A 12,655-nucleotide genomic window follows, 5' to 3' on the forward strand; every position below is an offset into this window, starting at 1 on the left:
TGGGTGTTTGAGGGAGTATTTTCCAAATCTATTATAATTCTGTAAACATTTATCAAGACTGGTATCACATCAGCATTAATTGCTTTAAGCCTGTTCTATCTATTTGTTTTTTATTTCAGGTTGCTAATAAATTCTATAACATGTTTATTTACCTAAATCCTTCTTAATATCTTTATGCTTTATTTGTTGTCTAGAGGATATATGTGTAGTTATTACTTTTATTCATTATGTGAACCCTAGATTTGAACTCAAAGCTTTCAGTCTCTGTTTTTTCCTTGTTATACGTGAAAAATCTCAAACTTAACCATATCCAAATGATATTTTGATATCATTGGAGAAGTATCCTATGAGATAAAAGAACTTTCTAAAGTTTTAGAGAGCCATATAGCTCAATGTTATTCTTATACAGAAAATGGCTGATAAAATATATATCCAAATGAATGCAGAATTCCAGAAAATAGAAAGGAGAGAAGACGTTTTCTTAAATGAGCATTGGGAATAAATAGAAGAGAATTACAGAATGGAAAAAGATAAGAGTTCTCTTCAAGAAAATTAGAGATATCAAGAGAACTTTTACACAAAATTGTGCATGGTAAAAGAAAAAAAATTAAGGTAGGGATTTAACAGTAGCAGAAGAGATTAAGAAGATAAGCCAAGAATACACAAAAAACTATGCAACAAATAGCTTAAGATTACCAATAACTTTGATGATGTCGTTACTGATCTACAGTCAGACATCCTGGAGAATAAAGTCAAGTGGACCTTAGGAAGCATTGCTAACAATAAGACCTAGTGAATGTGATGGAATTCCAGCTAAGCTTTTTAAAATCCTAAAAGATAATATTGTTAAAATGCTTCATGCATTATACTGGGAAATTTGAAAAACCCAACAAGGGCCAGTGGATTGGAAAAGATCAGTTTACATCCCAGCCCAAAAGAAGGGCAATGCCAAAGAATGTTTTGATTACCAAACCAGTTGTGCTTACTTCACATTGACAGCAAGGTTGTGTTTAAGATTCTGTAAGCTAGACTTCAGCAATATATGAGCCGAGAAGTACCAGAATAGACTGGTTTTCAAAGAGACAACAACTAGACACCATGTTGCCAACATTTGCTGGATTATGGAGAAAGCAAGGAAGTCCCAGGGGGAAAAACAAACAAACAAACAAACAAACATCTATTTCTACTTCACTGACTGCACCAAAACCTTTCCCTATGTGGATCACAACAAAATATGACAAGTCCCCAAAGAGATGAGAGTACCTGATCATCTTACTTGTTTTCTGAGGGACCTGTGTGAAGGCCAAGAAGCAACATTTAGAACTAATCATGAAATTTGATTAGTTTATGATTGAAATAGGATTACAACAAGACTGTACATTGCCACCCTATTTAAGTTAAATGCAGAGTACGTCATGTAATAGGATGAGATAGAGAGATGGGGTTATGAACATGAACTGGACTTTGTGAGATAGAGGATAGAAGGACCTGGTGCCCTGTGGTCCATGGGGTCATGAAGAGTTCGACAAGACTGAAAAACAACAACAAAAAGATGTTTTGTTTTAACTTCTTTAATTTGGAAACAATTCTTAATTCTCTTTAGGAGAGATGATAATGGATTTAAGGCTAGGCAGAAACTAATAGGATTAAACTGTGTCCCTTAAAAATGCAGTGTTTTGTATTGCTAGTGAAATTGTTAAATTATTGGAATGTTTCATGTGGACATCAAATACTCTATCATTCACCTTATACTTATATGTTCTTTTATATTATAGGTATGTGAAAAAGTCCTAAGGCAGAATTTAATACAAAGCTTTACTATAATCAAAAAAGTGGTATATATGTTATGACTCTTTTAGGAAGCTTGTTCAATGGTTACTAAATTGATAATGAATTGCTCCTAATATCCCCTGGGACTTTTTGACACATTGCTTTCTCATAATTGCTTATAGATTTTTTGTGTTCATGATTCAAACTGTGAATTCTTTATATAAATTACGTAAACATATAATGGACCCATTTTGAAAGTGTTCATTGATGTTCTTATCCTTTAGTAATTGATAGTGACACCTTCTGGTAAGAGGTAGGATTGGATTTACATCTGAGTAGAAGCTAGTAAAATGCATTACTAGGAATTTATGCACTATTCTGAAGTGTTTGGGTCAGTAATTGATCATGCCTGGGCCTGCCACTTTTCATGTTTTCAGAGAGTGCAGGCTTTGATGTAACTATTTCATCATTCATTATATTAATGGCATGCAAGTTTTAAAGTTCTATCCAACTTATACTTTTGTTGTGTTGGATTTCTTTTGACTTGTATGTGGTACATAAACCATAGATTTTCAGCATCTTCCTTCTTTGAGAGTTGTCATGCCCTATTATTTCTTATTCCTCAAGCCTCCTTTGTAAAGTTTTGACTAATGTTGAATTGTTCGTTTTGTTCTTCTTGTTGCTTTGATATTTAATATCAAATTTTTAATTTTTGCTTTCAGCTGCCTGTTAAGAGAATATAGACATTTCTGGTAGCCTCTGTTTTCAAGATTCCTTTCCATGTGTTTCTATTTTGTTGCCTTTAATTTGTCAACATGGAATTCAATTTTTCTACTTTATGTAACAGCCAGATATCAATGTCAGGCTTTCTGCAGATCTTTGATACCTCTTAGGTTACTTCTGCCATGATGAAGTTTGAAAGCTGTTCTTAGGAATACTCTTTTAGGGTGGTGACTTTTATCTTAAAGTTTTTTTTTTTTAAAAAACTATATCTATCACTTCTGCATATATTACTCTGTTCAGGTACTGAAATGTTTTTATACTTTGTATCAGATACTGTGGGATAATGTGTCTGTTCATGATCATTAATAGCAGATAGCTTTTTAAAAATCACTCTGTTTTGGTATAGTCAGCTAATTAAATTCATGTCAACTCAGAGTTTTCTAGATTTTAGTCTATGTATGCCCATCTCCTTTTCAAAATTAGTGGAGACTTGGTTTTGATTTGTATTCTTTTTCATTATTAGATATAATTTCTAGAGTTTACATTAAGTAAAGATTTTCAGTGACATTTCTTTTCCTTGTCCTTCCTAGTTTAAGAGCTATTCAATTTCATCTCATTTAAGTTTAGGGATGGATTTAATTTATATGATTGTCCTGTTTGGTCAGCAGTGTGTCATGTGACTTAAAATTGAAGGTATTGTTTGACTGGTGAAATTTTTCTAGTTTTGTTTTTGATGTTGCATTGGTGCATAGTGGAAGTTTTCACTTCCTCAGTTCATTTCATACACACACACACACGCACACACAACACACAAGTTTGCTGATTTTAATGACCATTTTCATCTGCACCAAAGCATTTCTAGCAAATGTGGTACTGGAATTTCTGATTTGTTCTTGCCTTATTGTGGTATCAGAACATGAAGAATTGACAGTTTTTCTGCTGCTATCTATGTTGAACTGATCATCATGATAGTTTTTGAGTTGGTTTGCAGTTCTCTTTCTTAAATTCATAGGACCAATTTCATTATGTTGGCTGAGGTAGCTATTGGCCAAACAATTGACCATTGTTTCAGGCGACCAGACAATTGACCTTTGTTTCAAGGTTCCTCCTAGACCTTCAAGACTCATGTTCTTGCTGTACACAACATGTTTGATATAAACTAGCTTCCCATTAGTGTGAATAATGAAACCTGTGAAGTGATTGCATGTATTTGAACTCACAGCATTAGATTTACAGTTGTGTAGATTATGGTAATTGGTTCTAGCACAGTGGAAATAGGTAGTGCAAGTTTTCATCATGGAATTCATGATTTGTACTAATTAGGATCTACCTGTGTATCTTCCTGGTTGGTATTAACTTATTTTTCCATTGCAATCCCCCCACCCTTGCCAACACACACACACACACACACACACACACAAACACAAACACAAACACATATATACTCCATGAATCATGAATTGGGCTTTGTCATTATTACTTAATAATAATGACATTAGACCATCAAGGCCCACAGGCCCGCTTCTGGAGGCCAGGTGAGCATGGCTGCCAGGGCTGGAGGAGCTTGAACCAGAGGCAAAGAAGAGCGCCCAAAGAACCCCCATGGCCGTGCCCCAGCCTGTGCCCCAACCCGTGTGGCCTCTGGGATGAGGTGATGTTCATAACAGACAGGAAACTACCAGCACAGCCAAGGAAAACATGCCTTGCCAATACCCAGCATTGACACCAGAGCAAAAGAAAGAACTGTCTGAAATAGCTCACCGAATTGTTGCTCTGGGCAAGGGAATCTTGGCAGCAGATGAGTCCACTGGTGGCATTGCAAAATGCCTGCAGTCCGTTGGAACTGACAACAAAGAGGAAAATTGTAACCTCTATAGTCAGTTACTTCTGACAGCAGATGATAGAGTGAACTCCTGTATTGGCGGTGTTATTCTTTTCCATGAGACACTCTACCATAAAGCTGATGATGGTCGTCCCTTCCCCAAAGTCATAAAGGCAAAGGGTGTCATTGTGGGCATCAAGGTGGACAAAGGTGTAGTGCCCCTGGCAGGGACCAATGGTGAGACTACCACCCAAGATCTGGATGGGCTGAGTGAGCACTGTGCCCAGTATAAGAAGGATGAAGCTGACTTTGCCAAGAGGCATTGTGTACTAAAGACTGGTGATAATACACCTTCCCCACTTGCCATCATGGAGAATGCCAATGTGCTGGCCCAAAATGCCAGCATTTGCCAGCAGAATGGCATTGTCCCTATTGTGGAGCCAGAGATCCTCCCTGACGGAGAGCACGATCTGAAGACTTGTCATTATGTCACTGAGAAGGTCCTGACTGCTGTCTATAAAGCTCTGAGTGATCACCATGTCTATCTGGAAGGGACCTTGCTGAAGCCTAACATGGTCACCCCTGGCCATGCTTGTATCCAGAAGTATTCACATGAGGAGATTGCAATGGCAACTGTAACTGCCCTTCGCCAGATTGTGCCTCCTGTAGTCACTGGTATCACCTTCCTCTCTGGGGGTCAGAGTGAAGAGGATGCCTCCATCAACCTCAATGCCATCAACACCTGCCCCTTGCACAAGCCATGGACACTGACCTTTACTTATGGCTGAGCGCTGCAGGCATCTGCCCTCAAGACCTGGGGTGGGAAGAAGGAAAATGTCAAGGCTGCCCAAGAGGAATATATTAAGCTGGCCACGGTTAACAGCCAAGCTGCTCAAGGCAAGTATACTCCTAGTGGAAAGTCAGGAGCTGCAGCCAGTGAGTCTCACTTTGTCTCTAACTATGCCTTCTAATTAAGTCAAGGCCTTCCACCTGGGTATGCCCTAACACTCCAGGCCATCCCTCACAGTCCAGGAAGAGGCTGAGATCCCAGAGCTTTGTGCTGACCTCTCCCATCACTGCTAACTTGTGTGGTATTGTGCTCTCTGGTGAATCTAGTGACCCTTCCTCAGCCCACTTTTTCCAATAAACAACTATTTAACAAAAAAAAAAATAATAATGGCATTAGCACTGTTCTATATGAATTACTAGAGGATATTGAATGGAATGTTCTTCAGTATTTATAGATGCCCTTTTTGTAGTGATAAAGAATTGGAAAATCAAGTGGCTCCTCATCAATTGGGGAATGACTGAACAAATTATGGAATATGAATGTAATAGACTACTGTTGTACTATAAGAAGTGATGAAAAGGGCAGTTTCAGAGAAATCTGGGAAGAGTTTTATGAACTCATACAGAAGCAAACTCATACAGTAAGCAAAACTGGTTGAGTTGAACAAGTGAAAATATTCTCATAAAGTAAAGGAGACAATCACCAAACTTGAGCTGGGCTTTAGTCTTGATAGGCCCAAATTTAATTTTTCTATAGAATACCCAGTCTTGAAGAAAACAAGAAATAATATGTCTGCTAGGTATTTCTGTAATTGCCTACTTTTTGGTAAACAAGAAAAAGTCACGTAATCTGTAATAGTTTACTTCTCATAATTGAAATATGCATTTGTATTGGGTAAAAGGATTGTACGGACACACCTTCCCACCAATGGGAATGAAGGTCCAGATACTGGGGAGGGGATTTGTGGTTTTGTGGTTGTCCTAGAATTGTTTGTAGGTTATATAACTTCTTGCTTGGTTTCTGTACTTTGCCTCCCTATGCATGTTCTGGGTAGGTGATGCCCAATTGACTTGTTTAGACATAAATAGCTTCTGTTTCTACCTGGAGAAACCTCTGAGTTTTATTTGGGTAAGTGGTCTTTGGGGTCTTTATCACACACACCAGAAAAACCATTTATACAATAAGAATACTGTAAAGACAAACACCTTTGAAAACCTTAAGAAGTTATATCAATATGATGACCAACAACAATTCCAGAGGACAGATAAAGAAGCTACCCACCTCCTGTCAGATGAGGTGATGGAGAATGAGACATTAATTTTTGGAGATGGCCAAAATGGGAATTTATTTTTCTTGCCGATGCATATTTATTAAAATGGTGCCCTTCCCTCCTCTCTCACCTCTATGGAGAAGGGTAGATGGGAGGGAGAGAAAAAAATGCTTGTGAATTAGGGAAATTTTTTTTCTAAATATTTTCATTGGATTATGGGCATTGGGGAAAGGAAAAAGCTATGAGTTTAGATTATTGCTATAAGATCAGCGTGGCAAAAAAAACAAACCAAAACGTGATGCCAAACCAATGGATAATATTTTTCTCCTCCAGAAAAAAAAATGCAAATCATTATTTGACAACTGCCAGACTTCCTTCTGGCAGAATGATTAGATCCTGGATAGAGATATACAGGAAACAAAAAGGTGGTGGAGAGGGAGCAGAACTTAAATGTACTTTTTTACACAACTTTTCTCCCAAAATTTAATTCATTTGTTGTTCCCCATGTTATCTGAGACCAAATAACTATAGTAGTTTAGCCTTAATAAGATCTAAAAGTAGCGTTTTTGGAGGAAGGACTAGAGCTTTCGAAACAAATATTTTTCCACCAACAGATTAATTGGATTCCAAAGAAATAAGGAACTTGATGTGATTTAATTTAACATCTATAAAAATATTTTTGTACCTTATAATTCATGAAAACATTTGATCAATCCCCCCCCCCCCCCCCCCCCCCCCCAAAAAAAATCTCTGGGCAGATACTGAGCAGTGTGATATTACAAACTTTTTCTCTGTTATATTAGGTGAATAATAAAAGGGAGATAGAAATCTATAGAACTGATAAAACCACACAGAATATAAAGGGGCAATACTGCCTAAGACTCAATATAAATGTGAGATAAAGATAATTCATCTCTAAAATGAAGGATCTAGAACAGAGGGCCTCTCTTGTTCCTTTCAGCCCAGTATCTGTGATCCTAGGTATCATCTAGTATGAACTCTTATTGCAGATAAGGAGACAATGGCCCAAGACTTAAAGGGATTTGCCTAAAGTCACATAGATAATAAGTAGCAGTTCTAGGATTGCTCCTTTTTGATGCTGAGTTCCAGCATTAGAATAAAAGCTATTTATGGACTCTCTTCCAGATTGTATTTGAAATTCCAGTGCTTAGCACTGTGCCTGAGATATAGTAAGCACTTAATCAGTGCTTGTTGTCAGATTCAAACCCCAGTTCATTTTAATTGAGATTATTACTTCACTGCTATACCTCTTCTAATTGTGCATCAAAATTTAGGTCAAAGGAACCTAATGACAATGAGCTAATAACTTAATCTGTGCAATTTAACTTTTCCTTGTATAAAATGGAATCAATAACATCAGCCAATAATTTATCCCTATGAGTTTGTGGTACATCTTGTAGATCACTGCTTCTCAGACTAGTTGGAATTTAGAACATAGAGAATTCACAGTGGATGGTAACATAAAAGTCCTCAGGAGTTCTTAATATCTATGCTATCTGTGTGTGTGTGTGTGTGTGTGTGTGTGTGTGTGTGTGTATAAGAGACAGAGTGACATTGATAGAGAGATGACAGAGACATAGAGATTGGTAAGATAAGAAAATGAAACCTGAAATGTTCAGGTGGAAAAAAAGTTTTAGGGGTGGAAAATAACTCCAGGAGATATCCCAAGGCCTAAATCATCTCTTCCCTCTGCCTTTACCTCTCCCATAGTACTCTAGGTACTCGATTCATTTTTGTACTCTCGGTCTCCCTCTGTTTTTCTCATTTTTAAATTGAAAGGGTTGGATGATTTCTCACGTTCCTCCCAGCTTTAAATCTGTAATTATATTATCCTGTAATCCTATGTAAAATGCACTGTCCTCTTGTAATGAAGAATGAACTATTCTTTTACTAGATTATCACTGAAATGCTTTCTGATATGAATAAAATCTATTAGTCTAACTAGTCTTATACAATCTAATAGTATCTACAAGCTAGTTAAATATTCCAACCTATTTGTTTTACAGATGGGGAACTGATGGCCCACAAATGGTAAGTCATAACTAGATTTATGTTTACAGTTGCATTTATTAGTGAATTTTTGTAATTTTTATAATTTTAATATATGTACAAGAAATCTTTTTGGAGGAGAGCCATTAAACATACATTTTGCTCTAATGAGTAAAATGTCTTTTTTCTTTGTGTTCAGCAAATGAATACAGTGAGATATTTAATTAATTCTGAGACTAAAAATGTGGCCCAGTATAAAAGACTGACTTGTGAAAGACTGTATGTTCCCTTTTCATATTTCCTTTGAGAATATCTTCTCTATTAGTTTAGGTCGTTTTAAAAAGGATTTTGAAAAGATGAGAAACTAGGCCTGTGACTCAGTAGTTATTGATATTTTCTTATTTGCATTTTGTTTGTTTGTAATTTTTTCTCAGTTTTTTTTTTTTTTTGCACATCTTCTCCCAGAGATGTCACTTAAAGCATTTCCTCAGTGCCTTCTAGCTAATGTGGTCTCTAGTACAGATGTCTTCTACATGTAGTTTCTCTGACACTGGTGTTCTTCATACCTTCATCTTTCCAGATCCCATTTCTACTTCTTTTTTAGCACATTAGGGTCCAGATATAATGTTTGCTTTGTCACTAATGGCAAAAATAGATTCTTATAAAAAAGTTGACAAATTTATTCTAGTTTATATATCTTAGGTGTCATCATGTCAATTTTATCTATGATTTTTTATGTGTTGTTTTGGGTCTCACATCACATATTCTCTTGATTGTTCTCCTTCACTTTTTTTTCTGTTGTGTAAATCGATACTGTTTATAATATTCTGTCATTCTTTTCCACAATATTTTACAAATGAAATTTTATTCTGAATATTTATTGCCATCGTTACCATCTCTCCCAAACTGAATCAAGTGTTTCCTGGTTTCTGGTTTCTTTTGATTTCTTCAGTGTGACTATTTTACATGGATTAAACTTTAATAGAATATGGTGATAATCATAGGCAATATATTTGCTTTTTAATTTTCCAGTTTTCTTCATAAATAATGTAGCTCATTTGAATAGGCTTAAGCTCTTATAGTTTTCTACAATTCTTATCTTGCTCCTTTCTTTTAATTTGGTGTTGACTTTTACCTTTTACTAATTATTTCATGGTCTGATGGCATGCAGACAACTGATTTTCATATGACTCTTAGGTCAGTAACCTGTTTCCTGTGTGTTAGAAAATACTAAGTTTTATTTTCATGGTGGTATGTAGTTCTTGCCACATCCTGTGCCTTTTGGCTCTCTTAAACAAGAAAATACTTATTATATGTAGGCATGAAGCATTTGAGTAGTATATAAACTCTTGTCCTTTTTATTTTCTCATACATAAATTGTATTTTCAAAAATGTTTGTCATTCTCCCCTGTACTCATTTTTACACTGAAGTCTCTAACCCTAATAGTTAGTAACTGTTGAATGAATTTGGAGAATCTTTCATAGAATTTTTTATCTTTTTATACTCTGCAGCATATATTGCCTGCATTTTTCATTATGGCAGTCTTTTTACCTAGGCTTATAATTATTCAGCCTAATAAGAAGAGAAATTCCTATGAAAAATTTGGACTGGCTCCAGCTTTTCTGGTAATATCATAGTTAATAAATATTAATTTATAAAAACTTATATAAAATGTCCTTAACTTTGCTATTTTAAAAGTTGTCATAGTTAATACCTAACACACTCTAGCTCTGAATGAGGGCATTTATGAATCTACCTTGTCTTCACTGAGTTCCAGCCAGAGCAGTTTTTCCCTAAATGGGTAACATTGAGATTATATATTCCTGTTATGGATATGAGGGCAAATACTTCCTTGATCCAGAAATTAATCCTTAACCAATCATGTGGATTGAAACTGAAACAGTCACTTCTGACTATTAAATAGACATCTGACTTTGGCTACTGTTATGGTGACTCATAGTTCTAATTATCTTATTGTTGGATCTCTGAATTCTGCTCCAGAAAGATACTACAAAGACAAGAGTGATATAGTTGAAACAAATTAAGACTTTAAACAAGACCGTAGAAAGTTATAGAATTTGTATTTATTCTATAGGCAGTAGGAAGCTATTGAACATTTTCAGTACAGCATAGTCTAAAGAACACAGGTCTTAAGAAGTCGTGATACAGACTAGATATGAGTCCTGACTCTGACAGTTAACAAACAGTAGCCTCACTGAACATTGATTTCTTTCTTCAACTGTAAAATTGGGATGATAATCCCACTGTGTTAAACCAGTAGAATGTGAGCTCCTTGAGGAAAAGCATTATTTCCTTTTTGTCTTTGTAGATCCAGCACTTAACATAGTTTCATGTACTACTAGGCACTTTGTAAATGCTTTTGAATGGAATTGAATTGAATTAAGCCTTCAAGGGATATATAAAGGTGGGTATAAAATAATCAGATCTGAGCAATGTGACAGTTTCTTTAGAAATCAGTCTATGGAGGAAGAGGTAGGCTGAGGTGGGAAAATTGGAGGTAAGAAGGTCTACAAGAGGCTAATTCAAGAGCTATAGGCAACTTTAATAAGAAGTAGTAGGGGGAGAATTTGAGTGGTGGAAGTGAGAATGGAAATAGAGATAGGACCACTTTCCAAAGAGTTTAGAGTGTATGAAAATTCAGTGAGGTTTTGTTTCTGTTGCAACATAACTCCCTCATTTGAAGGTCAAGACTGATTTTCTTTGTACTAAACTGTTTTCTAGAGTGTTTCAGTGAAATTCCAGTCTATAAAACAATCACATAGTCTTTGATATTTCTCTTATGGTTCATATACCATTCTACCAAATGTAGAATATGACATTACACTCTTAAATATGGCCTATAATGGTAACAGTTGTGGTCATAATTTATTATGAAGTATTGGCAGAGAAAAGGAATTGAGGTAATTCAATAACTGGTTTTTCTTTTGGTCAGCTTATTGTGTGAAAAGGAGATTTCTAACAGGCTTTTTTTCACTTAGCTAAACTTCTTTAGCTACTAGAAGTCTCTGCTTTGCATTCCAGTTGTTGAATCTCTAATGGCACTTCTATTCTTTAGAAACACACAAAATCATAATCTGATCAGTTTCATCTCTGACACTCATTTGTCTAATATCAAGAAAGAATACATACATACAACAAAGACATAAATAACATCCTACTTTTATGGCTACATGATGACCAATACCAATGCTACTTTTACTTCTCCCTCTACCTGGAATCTTTATAGCATTTCTTCTTCCTTCTTACTCAAAGTCCACCAGGGAAGAGAGAGAGATTTTTTGTATTCTTATTTTGTTTATTTATAGTTCTGGCTCAGCAACCAATAAAAAGTCTCCTTGTTTGCCACATAGTAAGCTGACATGAAATCGTTAAATGTTTCCTATACATGCTCCAAATTGGGAGGCAGGATTCTTCCAGAAAACATGTTCAAAGCAGGCTCATTTGGCCTCTTCGTGAATTGACAGCAAGTAACTGTCCATATTGTATATACTCTGAGAATGAGTACTTCATTGGCCCACTACATTTAAAAATAAAATCTTATCTAGCTTCCCTAGTGACAAACATGTTGAAGCCCAACTTCTATCTTAAATTACATGGAATACAGCTACATTAATTCCTTTGAACTTTTCCCTTATCTTTCCCAGAACTAGGACTCCATGAAACTTCCTGTTCAGCTCCATACTTTGCTTCCTTGTATATGCATCTGCCTTTTATTCCCCCTTTCCTCTTAAGTCTTGTGTTCCCTTATTAGAATATCAGCTTTTTCAATGCAGGGACTATCTTAACTTGTTTATATTTGTATTCCCAGGCCTTAGCACAGTGCCTCACCCATACTGTTGTTATGGTTATGTGATTTGAAGATCTTCCATGCCCCTTGAACTTGCTGATGTAGCAGGAAGGGGTGGGGCAGGAGGTAGCTGGAGCCTGAACTGGAGTCAGTGCAGTGACTGAAAGCATGGTGGCAGCAGCAGGGAGGATGGCAGGAGCTACTGGGAGCAAGCTGCATGGATGCTGAGCAGTTGCTGTGAATGAGGAAAGGAGGACCTTTTCATGAGGTAGCTTGTTCTGTTTTGAAGGTTTGAGTATGTGGGTGCTTACTGCATTAAGTATGTGTGCCAACTCAATAGCTACTGTGATAGCTTTGACTATCTGGTTTTGGGACTCATTTTTTCTGGTATAAATGCTTTAGCTTTGTCCCCCATGTAGAGAGCCTGTTATATTTTGTGATTAATAACCATATCAGCATAT

The 12,655-nt window shown here is 36.2% G+C and overlaps 1 pseudogene; it reads left to right on the forward strand.

Annotated features, from left to right (window-relative positions):
- The first annotated feature begins 4,061 nt into the window (after positions 1-4,061).
- Positions 4,062-5,323, forward strand: LOC138145103 (fructose-bisphosphate aldolase A pseudogene; annotated as a pseudogene).
- Positions 5,324-12,655: the final 7,332 nt, after the last annotated feature.

Source organism: Petaurus breviceps, unplaced genomic scaffold (assembly GCF_028583685.1).
Source record: "Petaurus breviceps papuanus isolate PSGF00001 unplaced genomic scaffold, PetGlider_PUasm1.0 90723, whole genome shotgun sequence".
NCBI classification, from domain to species: Eukaryota; Metazoa; Chordata; class Mammalia; order Diprotodontia; family Petauridae; genus Petaurus; species Petaurus breviceps.